At 48.7% G+C, this 14189-nt stretch overlaps 1 protein-coding gene across 3 annotated transcripts in view; it reads right to left on the reverse strand.

The window, feature by feature from the left end:
* GRB10 (growth factor receptor bound protein 10) overlaps positions 1–13532 on the reverse strand; it is a 149086-nt gene extending 135554 nt beyond the window's left edge. The window contains exon 1 of one of the 3 annotated variants that reach the window (XM_040586472.1): positions 13514–13532. The gene's annotated coding sequence lies outside the window, so the exon portion shown is untranslated. Of the gene's footprint in view, positions 1–12422; positions 12535–12728; positions 12879–13513 lie in introns of those variants that run through there. The other 2 variants (XM_040586469.1, XM_040586471.1) reach the window with 2 other exon arrangements.
* Between the last annotated feature and the right edge of the window lie 657 nt (positions 13533–14189).

Raw genomic sequence — 14189 nt, forward strand, 5'->3', positions numbered from 1 at the left:
GTCACCCTGACCATGAGCAGCAGTACATTCTTCCTTCCATCTCTTCCCTCATCTACCCACGCCATGTAGTCTGCTTCATTTATGCATCAGTTGTAAGGTCTACAATAAACTCCAGCATACCACGGAACTACATCCAAAAATCCTTCACGAGCAAGTCTTCAATATCCGTAAGACATTCCAGAAACTCTGTACTGTAGACACAGTCTCTACCATAAGAGCCTGCTGTAACTCTGTGTCAGTACAGCATATCAGTGGCAAAGCACAACTGGCAAACTGGTGGTACCGTCTCCCTCCTAGCACATCCTTTCAAGACTCTTCCTCTTCTATTTTACAACACAGGTGCTCACCACCAACTCCAGCTCCCGGTATTTAGTCACCACTGGGGACTTCTGGCAGTTGTCACAACCTTGAGATGCATACATCTCACCCACCCCCGAGAGAGAAATGAGGTACTTACGTAGCCAGGAAGGGAAAGAGCACGGGCCACCTGGCTGCTGGGAGCAGAGGTGACATTGCTGACAAGCGAGCCACAGGAAGGCAGCCCGGGCTGCAAAGAAATCTGCTTTAGGAAGCTCTGGTCTTTATACACTGCGAGCCAGGATTTGTAAGAGTCTGCAAGCCCCTGACACAAAGCACACGCTTCCTTGCTTGGCATCACAGAGTTACGACTGCAGACTGAGAGGATACTGGCAGGAAGATGGAAACTAAGACCAGCTACTGGATGAAAGCATCGTTGCCCGCACAGCGCAATGATTTACAGCTCAACCATAGGTTTAGGCAAAAATTCACTCTGACCACACAGCTTAAATGTAAATCTGTACTCAAACATTTACTTTAGACAAGCCACACTTGCGCACAGGAAGAAAGTTTCAGCCCCCCCCCCCCCCCTTTAAAAAAAAAAAAATTAAAAAATTTAAATTGAAAAAAGTAGTTGTCCCATGGATGTTTCTCTGGCTGGATGAACCTTCTCTGGATCACTGCCAAAGTCAGTACAGATATGATATGGCTGAAGTCAAGCATACCCATTGGCCTGATATCCTGAGGAGAGGAAGAAACTTGATATTTGTATGCAACCACGTTAGTATGCCCATAAAATTACTTCTCGTTCCTTACTTACTTCATCTCTGTAGCCCAAAAACCTAATACAGCTATGCAAAGCAACTGAAACATTATGCATAGCATTTATTACAAAACCTGAACTTCACTCAGCAGCTGATAAGAGTGCTCAAAGTAAAACACAGGGTATGGGGAGAATATTTAAGATGCATTTTGTCAGTCTCCAAACGACTTTACAAAAGCCAGAAACTGTTTTTAGACAGAGGCAGAGCCCTGTAATGAAGAATCAGAAAAGATCTCTTCCTCAGTCCATGCAAGAGTTTGCGTGTAACAGTTTGTACCCAGTCAGAAAGACTGAGCTAGTCAATTAGCTCAACATTTTTTGTGTTAAAACTATGGAAAAAGCAAACCAGAAACATTTCTGAAAAGAAATGCTTGTCACTGCTGTGTAATCTAGAACCCAGGAACCCAAACTCCAGGTCTTCCCAAACTCCATTTGGTAAAATGAAGGAAAGCCATGACACATCACGTTGCCCCCAGAGTGATTCCACATTTACCACAGGCAAGAATAATAACTGAAATTACTAAAGAACTTATTTTGGTTTTCAGTTTGCAGGGTGGTTTGTGGGTTTTGGGGTTTTTTTTTCAGGCTAAAGCATACTAGCTTTATCAAGGCTGAAACATTTGCAGCTCTATCCCAGGCAGCCCCTCAAGAGTCACAGGGGTTTATGAGCGAGATCTGCCCTACAGCCACCAAGGCCATTTCCTAGCAGACGGAAGAGCAGACACCTCTAGTGCCTTTATTTGATTCTGGCTAAAGAAACCCCTCTTGGTCAGAGCAGAGCAGCTGAACCAGCTCGCAGGCAGCTCCGGGACTGCAAGACTGGGAACAGCCGAGACATTCCAGGAAAAAAACATTTCAGCTGGTAACTGGCCTGAAACAAGTATGTTTTACCACAACATTTCAGGGTAAGTCAACCAAATCTCCAGTGTTCCTCATAGCTCTGCTCTAAGTATGAGCAGTTATTATGCTCAGTGTTTCTCATAATATGAATAATGATGGATTTATTACCAGTTACTTCCTCAGTTGCTCTGGTTTATGACAATTGTATAATAAGATACAGCTACACATACCTTACATAATTTTCTGAAACTGTGAAGGTGATATTTTTATCTTCTTTATACATACAATACTAACATTTTTGTTACGGCTGCGTTGCTCAATAAAAAGCCCCACATAGCACTGACATTTCATATTAATTTTAAGAAAACAACCTACCCACACATGTCCATTTTCTTTTAAATTTTTTTTTAAGAAATACACAAATAAAGACACTGTCGCTCAAATTCACATTTCAGGGCAGCATATGGATCAGACACAAGGTTAAAATAAGTTTTATCTTCCCTAAACCCCCACACATATTCCAGAAAATCTCCCTTCAACAGATAAACCTTGCAAATACAGACAGGCTCTGGAGATGCTCTGCAAAGCCAGGTCTTAGCTTCTTCACTTGTGTAGCTCCACAACATGTGTCAGAATTCACAGAGAAAATCCTTATGTTGGGTCTTCAGAAAAATCAGTAGACTTCCCCATCCAAGCTGGCCCAGCAGCTTGCTACTACTGAAAGGAGAGGGGACCCGTTCTCTTCCCATTTATTTCTCTTTCTTTCCCTAGAAAGACACCTCACCTCAGCTGCCCCATCACATTTCCAAGAGCTGATCCCATCTCCTAATCCACAAGAAAAACCTACTCAGAAAAAAAAAGTATGCAGGGCAGCTTTCTACCTGGTTAGAGAGTCAGCCATGACCAAGTTGGCCCCAGGTAAGAGTTGCAAGTGCCCTTACAAAAACAACATCATCTTCTGGTAGTAGTGAGCTCTTAGCATGGCCCACATCTTTTCAGAAATGAAGACTTGCCTCTCCCAGGGGAAAAGCTTCTCCACATTGCAGACTTTGCACAACAGAAATTTGTATTTCAGCACTCTAAAAAAGTGACTTGTATCACTGATGGCTGCATACTTGCTGTCTCCCTGAAACTCTACCAAGTGCTGCCAAATTGACCCAATAAGCTACTTCACCTACAAAAATGTCACGTTAGCTCACCTGAATTTTAAACGAGAGACCTGGGGAACAAACCTTCTAAGGAAGAGTTGGACTGTGGCACATCAAGAGCCCAAGAAGTTCTCAGAGACCAATACAAGCAAAACTAAGTCAGACTGTTACAACACAGTAATCCTTCATCCACTTTTCAAAATCACTCGTTTTCCAGCCAACCACGACAACTGCTCCTGGGAAGAAGAGTTGAACCACTTGCAAGTAAACCAAGCCAAATTATACGCTTACCAAAATTAGCTAAGGCTAATACTAGCAAGACATCTTGCAATGCCATTCTCCTACCAAAGGCTGTATCAGCAGTACTATTTTCCAAAGGACACTGGGGAGAGAAGTCACCAGTCAACAACTCAAAGAGGTGCTACAAGTGTCACCACACACCTAAACTCATCCTATCACACACAGAATCAGCTGCAGCATTCTTTGCAATACTCCTCTGACTTTGTATCTGTTAACAATGTCATCCACCTTTGCTTGCAAGGAACTCCACAGGGGTTTCAACCCTGACCATCAGCTGTAGAACAAAAAAATACATGCTAAATGCAAAACAAGCCTGAGCACACATCAGAGATGCCAGCAACCCAAACAGCATTTGCTCTGCACTCCCACAGCTCATCTTGTAGCCTCCTTGCTCAATTCTCCTGAAACCTTTTAGGGTAAAAAAAAACCCCAACAAAACAACAAAACAAAACCAAAACACCACCACCCAAACCAATGCCTTTTCTGAAACCTTTCAAACCTTAGATGTCACTATGGGTAATGTTGTAATAGCCTACCAGTAAAGAATATCAAAAGCTATCAGCTCATGAAAATCATGTATAATCTGTGACATTCCATTTTGATCATTTCTACAGCATAATAATGAGCTATTCTGATCACTCACCCCATACAGGGCTGTCCTGGTTTTGGCTAGGATAGAGTTAATTTTCTTCCTAGTAGCTGGTATAGTCCTGTGTTTTAGATTTAGGGAGAGAATAATGTTGGTATTTTAGTTAGCGTAAGCACTGCTCAGCAACAAGTCAAGGACTTCACAGCTTCTCAAGCTGCCCTGCCCGCAAGGAGGCTGGGGGAACACAAGAAGCTGGGAGGGGACACAGCCAGGACAGCTGACCCCAACCGGCCAAAGGGATATTCCGTACCATGTGGCATCATGCTGAACAAAAAAAAGTGGGGCAAGTTGGCTGGAGGGTGGCAGCCTCCTACTCTGGGACTGCCAGTGCATTGGTCAGCAGGTGTTCAGCAACTACACTGGGCATCATTTGTTTCGTATATTCTTTTATCATTATTATTATTTTACCTTCCTCTTCTGTCCTATTAAACTGCCTTTATCTCAACCCACGAGCTTTTACCTTTTTTCTGATTCTCTCCCCCGTTCCACTGGGGGCAGTGCACGAACAGCTGTGAGGTGTTTAGCTGCCTGCTGGGTTAAACCACAACAAGGGCCTTCATGAAGAACCATCATTCATTAACAAAAAATAAAAGCAATAAAGCTAGGAACCCAGCAGCCAGGGAGAAGAAAAAAAACCAAAACCAAAACCTCACAACTTAAAAACCAAACAAAACACAAAACAAAACAAAGAAACCACCACAAAAACACCACTTCTGGCCTCAACTTTTTGGACTCCAGGATTCCTGGAATGAAGTATTTCATCGCTACACAAAACAAAAGATGACAATATTAAATCTGGTGAGCTTTTCCATAAAGCATTTAAAAAATGCATGCATTGAAGTATAGATGCTGATGGCAAATCTGCCTCTAGCATAAGATTTAGCAGCAAGTAGTACTTTTTCCTTACAATTGTGCTACACAGATACCCTTTTCTTGGAAACTGTTTACTACATTCCTTGCTGTGACCACGTACAGTAACTGGAACATCACAGTCAGAGCTGGACAGGAAAAACAAAAGCAACCTGACCCACCGAGAAAGCATCTGCCAGCACTTGAGCCATTGTTCTGCAAAATATCAAGGCTTGAATTCTGATATAATCCCCTGACATCTTGGGTGATGTCAGCACAAGCAGCTATTAGAATGAAGAATGATCACCCACAAGACATTAATTCAGGAAGAATCGATGGCCTTGCAATACATATTTCTCCCTTAATATTCTCTTAAATGGACTTCAAATACATTTAAGCCAGAAAGGAAAGCAGGCCTTTTAAGAAAGGTTTTGGCACAAGACAGAAATATCACAAGCTTCTCAATTCTTAGCTTTTCCAGCCCCTTGAAGTTTAATTCCACACTTGTGCTTTGATATAATAAAAGTTCCTCGTTCCTTTCCAAGGACGCTCAAAGCTTTAACAACACACTAAGCAAGACTAACTTACAGACTTCACCTTCCCCCAGTTCCTCTCACCCCCACTCCCAATTTCCATTTAAAGAGAGAGAAAGTTCTCCCATCTGCATCTGTACCTAGTAGTTTTGCAGAGATAAACATCATGGAAAAGAAGAAGGGGGGACGGGGGGGGCATGACATGAACAAACAAAACCAAAGGGAAAAAAAACGTAATTCCCCTATTTCTATGTCAGCTCTTCAAAGCTTCTGCTCTCATCCTTTCTAGTATACAACTATCTTGTCCTACTGCCCTCCATTAAAGTCAAGATCTGGGAAAATTTTTGGACAGTTTCTCCTAGAAAAGGATCCAAATCCCTGCTGCCAGCTAGTTTTGAAATCTGAAGCACTCTACAAACATATGAAGCATGCACAGACACAAGAGTCTGGTGGCAACTCCCTGACAAAGTGTGTTTAAGCATTAAACCATTCTGTAATTGAAGCATCCACAGTGGAAGAGATTTGGGTGACATTTCAAGGATTCCTTTCCCCATGGTTTCAAAAGTCAAAATTAGCACCTGAAGATGACCTAGAAATAAAGCTAATCAAAGTTTAGAAAGAGCTTCTGAAAACTTAGTCTGTGCTGCAAACCAAGAACATGAGTTAGGAGAGAGCTGCAGGCACTTGATCAAGTCATCAGAATGGCATAATTTAGATCCCAGGCACTGAAAGAAGTTTCCAAGTGTTCATCAAATGTTAATCTCCACCATGAAAAGAGCCTACGGACTTAGAGATTCTCCCGGCTTATTGATTTTCTCACCAGGGATGCATAATGGAAGAATGATACTGGTGTCATGGAGCATTATCCACCCTCACTTATCTGCAGCCTTCAGCAACCACAGGCTTGGCTTCACTGTGGCTGCTTGGTTTCTCCGATTTCCCCGTTGACACAAATTCTGCAGCAGTAAGCATGAAGGGAGCTCAAGGACCATGCTCTGAAGTTTACTTTTGACCAAACGTAGAAAATCCCACCACTGCTCAGCAGGAGAGTTCCTTCCCACTGAGCTATAGGTTTATTCTGACAGGATGGCATGGCATTTCCTCTACAGTTTGCTGCCAGGAAAGTAATTTCCTATTTTTGTTCTGTTGAGAACTAGTAGAAGCTGGCATTGATGGTGGCTGGGAAGAGTCAAAGGCTGGTTTGCTAGTGGTTTAACCAAACATGTGTTTACAATTACCCCATTCATCATAACCTGCCCGTGTAAAACTGCCTTTTTGGAAATTGCCCATGTTCCTTGGGTTTTCCTCAAAAAAAGCTGAAACAGACTCGCTAAGAAATACATTGTTTGAATAGTACTGCTAGAGCAACAGAACTGTCCAATAGTGAATATTGTAGCCGTTAATGCAACTGTTGGGCACTAAGATCAACATAGCTGCTCAGCTTGTTGCTGTTGGCTTAAGGATGACAGGTCAGCAGCAGGAGGGTAAAATAATGGGAAAACCTCTTGCAGTCTTCCCCTGGAGTCCAACAAAAGAATACAACAGAAATAGGACACTGTGTTACTCATACCCTACAGTATGCACCTGCAAGAAGCAAATGCAAAGATGGTCACAGTGTTCCCAGCAAACTCCTCTAGGGCACTCCTCACCTCCGCACTCAAGGACCATGGCTATCACCACAGTTGCAAAGCTGTTTTCAGAAATACACTGTGCAGTATACTTAAGACTTGTGACTCCCCTCTCCCCATCCCTTCCCTCACTTCAGGGAAGAATAAGCAGCGTCTGTCCTACCTTCATGTGGTAAAGGGGAAATTTCTTCGCTTCCTTTCTCCAAGAAAAGGTCAAACGTATTCTAGCAAACAAGATTTATCCCATCACACCTGAGCCAGCGTATTCTCAAAGCCAGCAGTCTTGAAAGCTGCAAAGGGCTCCAAGAAAGACACATCTCACCTCTCTCACTATAATGAGGCAGACTTTCATGCCATGTGCCTACATTATGCCAGATCTAGTCTCACAATCTACAAGCCCAATACAACCTGTAATTTTACTTCATACTACATACCAGAGAACCACCCATTTTCCTCTACCACTTTCCTCTCTCCAAAGTTATCTTTTGATACTCAACGATGTAATGACTTACCAAAAATGACTTATCAAAGGTTTCTGAAAAGCTTCAGGATGGAAAAGGTCCCTCACACGAACTTATTGTTTTAGTCACATGGTGCATTATCCATGCTGCTTGAGTAGGTCTCCTACTCCGCTAAAAAGATCACTCACTTCCAACAACTAGTCTTCACGATGGCCAGCTTTTGCTGCAGTCATTCAGGAGTGGTAATCTGCACCTCCCCATCACTTAACTGAGATGTAATTAGCAGGTTTCATTAAAAGCTCTCTTGGCTTGTAAACGATGGCCAATGTTGGGTTCTGGAGAACCCACAGGATTCATCCTGTCCATACGTTTGTTCAATCCACACCTAAGCCTCTGGTCCTTTCCACCATGGGTCATTTGCCTGTAAAAATCCAAGCAGCCACTAAGTTGACGCCACATTCTCCTAACAGAAAATCACTTACTCAGTGCTCAAAACCTCATGCATTCACAAGCATCTTCCAACAAGTTTTCAAGTTCACTTACAGCACTAGCTCCTCACCACTAAACAAATCACTCCTCTTTTCTGTTACACAGACCAGGAAAGACAGAACTATTCACAAGGGCACTACTGTAAAGCAGGGCTTGAACTTGCAATGCCTTCAGTCCTGACAGCCACATCCACTTGCATGAACTGCATGAACTGATCCATCTGTAACTTGTGGAAGACCCTAGGAAAGCAAAGGAGATGAGTTTTCAGACAGTGGATGCACATCAGAGTGAATGTGAACATCTCTCAGAGTTTCAGCATAACTCGGCACTGGTGGCAACTCACTTCATGAATCCTTCAGTCTTCAGCACTCCTATGCACATCGTAAGTCCGAAAGCTGCTAGAAATCACAAGCACCACTACTTCCAGATGAATGTACCTGTACAAAAAACATAGTGCCTGTCTCTCACATCAGGTTATCTGCTGAGGAAACAGTACCCAGGGGAATAAGGCATGCCAGCAAAGGGACTGCCAAGGCAAAGGGATTGCCAAGTACATCCAACCAGATCTCATAAAGTCAGGCTGTTCTGGTTGTTTTGTCAGTGAGGAGACTAACAGCCTGTTTGTAGACAGGATGCCTTATAGTGATCAACAATTATTTTTTTTTAATGCTGCATTCACAGTAGAATCTGGCTTCCTTGGACAGTCCCCTCCACATCACAACTGAGGAACCATATCGAGCTAATGGGAGAACTGCTGTCCAAAAAGATCATCCAATTCAACAGATGGTATGAGAATAGCAAGGACCTGGCATGGGACTAGTTCAGAAGTGCACAGCTCAACAAGTATGGAGAAAGAAAAGTCAATGAGGTGACATCTGTTTACTTGTTAATATTATGTTTCATAACAACCACCAGTTTGGGAGAAAAGGTGATGGGAAGCAAACTGCTTTGCCACATCCAAGTTTAGGTTGCAAAGTATTGTCCCGAGCAGTAGGCAGCACAAGAATAGCAAACCTGTCAATAAAGTTCAGTGCTTATAAAAGGATTCATTGGCAACTTCATAATTCCTAAAGATTGTTGAGTTTCACCTTTTAGGGAAAGGATCTCCTTTCCTAGATTTCCCTAGGTGAAGAGCTGCTACTGGTATATTTTGGACATACCCAGGAGCAGGTCCAGTTTCCAAGAAAAACAATCCTAACTTCTTAGCCTGCTTTCCTACAGAAGGAGGCTTATGCAATCACACTGCAGCCAAGCCAGTTGGCAAGTTTCACACAAGCCTGACAGAGGCAGAGGTCTCAAGAGTTATCTTTCTTGTTTGTGAAAACCCTGGGCCAGGTGGGCACACGTAAGAAACGCTGCACTGTGAACTAGCATCAGTACCCTCATAGCTGATGCAAATCCAAAGAAAAGCAGGCTTCTTCAGTCTTAGTTTGGATAGAAATGCTGGCTTAAAAATGAAGAAAACCTTTTTCCCTTGACCCCACTAGTAATGTTCACACAGAGGTTTAGAGTAAAAAGGCCAGCATAAACTGGTAAAGTTGTGCACCACCGTGTTTGCTGTAACCAGTGAAATTTTTAACTGCGCAAACACTTAAGGGTATCCTAAAAATGCATACCACCAGACATCAAAAGGCACCCTCTTCATGTCTCCCCCCAGCCCCAGCTTCCAGGTATCTAAAGAAACACCTCAGCACGCACTTCCCCGCCACATGCTTCCCAAGACAGAGATCAGCTGGTCTAAGCAAAAGTTTTGCCTAGAAATCTGGCCTCACTCAGCGCTGTCACCATAAACCTCCGCAACCACACGTACAGGGGCATGGCAGAAGGGAGGAAAGGAACGACAGCACAGTCCCACCCGGTGTGACACTACCCGGGAGCCCCCCGGCTAGCCTGCTGCCACCGCTACGCACGCCCAGGGAAGCTGCCGGTGCCTTACAGTCTAGAGGGACATCTGCTCGTTCGGTGCTGTCAGAAAACAAACTCCCAGTGCAACACTCTCATGCTGCTGGCAGAAGCGGCACATGACCCAGCTATGCCTTTCCTCTGCCAGCTGGGAACTCCCTGCCTTAGAAGAATCCCTTCGCCAGAGAACTCCAGATACTTTTTGCCCATTTACACCCTGAGTGCAGCTGAGAACATGACCAAAGATTTCTAAAAAACCTTTGTGACAATTCTTGCTGGAATCGTTTAAGTGCTTGCAAGATAGAGGGCTGCAAATGTTTAATTCACACAGTGCATGGCATATGCTTAAGCAGAACTGAAATACTGAGACCCATTTTGCATTCAGGTAGCACTTTCGGACCACCTAACAGAAACACAGGAATATGCTACTGAAATCCAGGTGTGGCTGTATCTGAGGATGAAAGCCAACTCACACAGCGGTAAGGGAGGGTGTATTTTGATTAACAAAACCAAGGAAAACCATGGAAGTACCACAAGATCTTTAATATGTAGCCAGGGCAAACAAGACCTACTTTAAGAACAAATAAAGACCAAGTGAAGAAAATGAATTGAGTATAACATGGTAAAGTGATCACCGGAGGCAAGCGTCAGGGTCTGCTGCTCCGTCAGTTTATCATTTGCAATAAGGCTACCAAACACTGCTTTTCAGGCTTTGTTGTTGGCTCTACGTCGTGATGAATTTTAAAGAGTTTGGCTCTGGAGAAAGAAAACCTGAACAGCCTTGATATTAGCATGTAACTGTGCAAAGATAGCCAGAGGAATACGGCTCTGGAACACTCTCCTCCTCCTGCCACACTGTAAGGTAAGCTCTCTAGGAAGGCTAACACTGCATGGGAAGAGCATCCCGCTGACCCTCTGCCTGCACCCTTCACATGAGCAGCACCCTGCTGACCCCCTGCACCCTTCCCCAGCCCCAAAATGATTGTGAAGCACAGCCAGAGCTGCCATTTAAAGTTTTGCATACACTTCCTTTTTTGATGCGGGTTTTCTAATCTCCATGTGTTTGTGCAGAGTTTTTTTAACCTGTCCTCATAACTCACTCCTTTTTAATCCCAGGATTAGCCTTGTTGCCCTTCTATGTACTTTTTCTAGAGGTTTAAGCACAACTAGTGTCTAGACGCAGGGATAGAGTTGGAGTGTTAACGCATCACTGCTACGTGTCCTGCAAGATCTGTTAGAATGAGTAATTGCTCATCACCTTTATGAGGCCACGCAATTCCAACTGTTTCTTACAAGCATAACTTAAGGCAGTAGCTACTCACATCCCTCCTATCCCTCTCTTGCTCCCCCCCCAACCCCGAATTCATTCTTCTTTAGTGAAAGGAAAAGCAAACTTGCATTCTTTAGGGCTGTTTCAGAAAACCCGATCAATGCTGCTTTGACATACCAGCAACACATGTTCCTGTTTCAACAAATGGGAACATTTCAGGCAGACCACCACTTCAGATGGAGTGGGGCTCCAGGCTGCTGAATCAGCACTTTCCATCCTGCTGGCAATACAGTTATGCGATGCTTCAAAGGAAACCGGGGGAAAAGGGTAAAAGCTTGGGGGGGGGGGGGGCGGCGGCGCTGGCACTTAAGCAACAGAAGCGAGGCAAGGCGATTTTACAGAAGTTCATCTGCCAAACCAATTCACTGCAAACTGTTCTTATAAAAGATGCCATCGTTTCAGCCCCAGCCTGCAGTACCACCGTTACACAATAAGAGCACCGTGCGTGCGCGGCTCTCCCGGCGGGGAGCAGAGGCAGAAGAGCCCCAGCGCTCCCCCCGCTCCGGGGCTCCCGGGCTGGCCAGGGGCTCCCGGCGCGGCGGGGGCGCGCAGGGCCGCCCCCTGCGGACACAGACACGCACGGCCGTCGCCGCAGACCCGCGCAGCGGATGAGCAGGAAGGTGGCAGCACTCCGGGGTGGCATTTCTGCGAACTGCCCATCCACCGGCCCTCCCGCAAACGCTGCGCGGCTACGGGGTGGGGGGGGGGGGGCACGGCGCGGGGAGCCCTGGGGAGTTTCGGCAGCACCGCCAGCAGTTGGCGGGGCAGGTCTGCGCCCAGCTCCAGCGCGGGGCGACGGGAAAGCCCGGCTCCCGGCACCGCCGGGGAGAGGCACGCAGCGGGCGAGCAAACAAAACGCGGCAAGGAAGCCCCGAGCCGGGGGAAAGGGCCGCTCCCCCCCAGCACCGCGGCGAGCAGCAGCCGGCCGCCCCCGGGGCTCCCCGCCGGGCGGCGGGAGGTGCGCGGGTGGCGATCCCCGCGGGCACGGGGCGGGGGGGGTGGGGGGGCTCGCCGGCGGCCCCAGGAAAAGGAAGTTTGCTCTCCTCCTCCCACCGGCCTCCGGCACCGAGGAGCCAGCGAACTCTCACCCCCCCACCCCGGCCTGGCCTCCCCGCGTTGCGGCTCTCCAGGGGCAGCGCCCCCGCCCCCCCGCGCCGCCCCCCGGCCCCTTACCTGCTGGGCGGGCGGCCGGCACCCTCCCCGCCCGGCGCGCACCCGCCAAGTTTCGGGCGGGCGCAGGGGGTCAGGGGAAGGGTCGTGCGCGGCGGCGGGGAGGGGAGCGCGGGCGGGGAGGGGGCTCCTCCGGGCGGCGGGGTGGAGGAGGCACGGGAGAGCGAGCTCTCGGAGCCACGCGCCTCAAAAACAGCAATAAAAAGTATATATTTTTAAAATTAATTTAAAAAAATCACGGAAAAACGCAATTAAAGAAGCACAGAAACAGCAACAACAACAAAAATAAATAAAAAAGGCAAAACACACCCAACGCGGAGGGGGACGCTCGCGCCTCCGCAACGCAACCCCGGGCTGCGGGAGGAATCCGCCGAGAAAACTTCTGCCTGCCTGCCTGCCTCCCTGCCTGCCTCCCCGCCCGCGCCGCCGCCGCTGCTGTCGCCGCTGCTGCTGTTGCTGCCGCCGGCTCCCGGTGCTAACGGCGCCCCGCCGCCGCCGCGCTCTCGCCTCGCGCCCAGCTGACTCCCGGCGGCGCCCCGCGCCCCGCCCCGCCCCGCCCCCGCCGCACGCAGCCGCAGCCCCAGCCCGCGCCCCGCCGCCGCCGCCCAGCCGAGGGCAGGGGGCGGCCGGGAGCCCCGGCGGCGGGCGGCGCGGGAGGCGGCAGGTCGGGGCGCCGCTGCGGGGGGCGCCCTGCCCGCTGACAAAAGCCCGCCCGCGGGTAGCACCGGCGCGTGCTTTTGTTGCGGGGGAGGGGGGCTGTGCGCTCCCTAAGATAAAGCCAGCAGAGCACCCGGGGCATCCACGGGCGCCGGACATTCGCGCGGGGACTTCTTTAACCTTCCCCCCCTCCCCCGTTACCACGTCTTTCTCCGCAAACCTGCCCGGGGAAGGTGCCCCAGGTCCCCTCCCAGCGCTCCCGGTGGCACCGAGCAGGCGCCCGGCGGGGCGGCGGAGGTGGGCGCTGCGGGGAGCCGCTCTCCGCCGCCAAACGCCCCGAGCTCCCCGCAGCCCCGCGCTCCGCCGGCGCTGCTGCCGGCTGCCGCTCCGAACTTCGGTGCGGTGGGACCTGGCCGTTTCGCTGCCCGCACCCGCACCGCTTTGCCGTAGCTCCCAGCAATCCTGTTTGGCCAGTAGCTCGCGAGTAGCTCGGGCTGCGAAAAACCCCGCTCTGAGGAGGAGGGAAGCCGCGCGCTTCCCCCAGAGCCGGTGGTTTTAAGCCTATAGATTTCAACGCAAGCTACCGCGCTCGGGGAGGAGGGGAACGTTCAGCCGGCCAGATGCAGCACCCCTTCTCCTAAGTAGCCAGCGCTATAAAAGGAAACCAAGTCCGCGGAGAAGCGGGGGAATCTCCGGGTTTTTCCTCCCGGGACCGCGTGTGCGCTGGCGGGAGCGTTGCGGCTCCGCGCCCGCGCTGAACACGCCGTGCGATGTAACATGATACCCGCCCGGCTCGTGCGCGTTCCCCCTCCGCGGCGCTTCTTCACTGTATTTGAAGGAATGTTTTTGTTATCAGCCTGCCCTCTCCGTCCCCGTCTTTCCATCCAGCCCTGCTCTGATCTCACTCTGTCCTCACCACTTGCTCTCCCTGTTCAACTCCTCAAGTGTCTCTGGTTTCCTCGTGTGTGTCACCGCAGCCGCTCGGACGCATGCGCCCGCTGCTCGCCCTCCTCACGCCGCCAGCCCCCCGGCCTCTCCCAGGACCACGCTTCCCTCGGCCGTTCCCACTTGATGCGGTGCTGAGCGCCGCTCTCCAGCCTGTCAGCACTGCTT

This window comes from Falco naumanni, chromosome 3 (genome assembly GCF_017639655.2).
Source record: "Falco naumanni isolate bFalNau1 chromosome 3, bFalNau1.pat, whole genome shotgun sequence".
Taxonomy (NCBI): Eukaryota; Metazoa; Chordata; class Aves; order Falconiformes; family Falconidae; genus Falco; species Falco naumanni.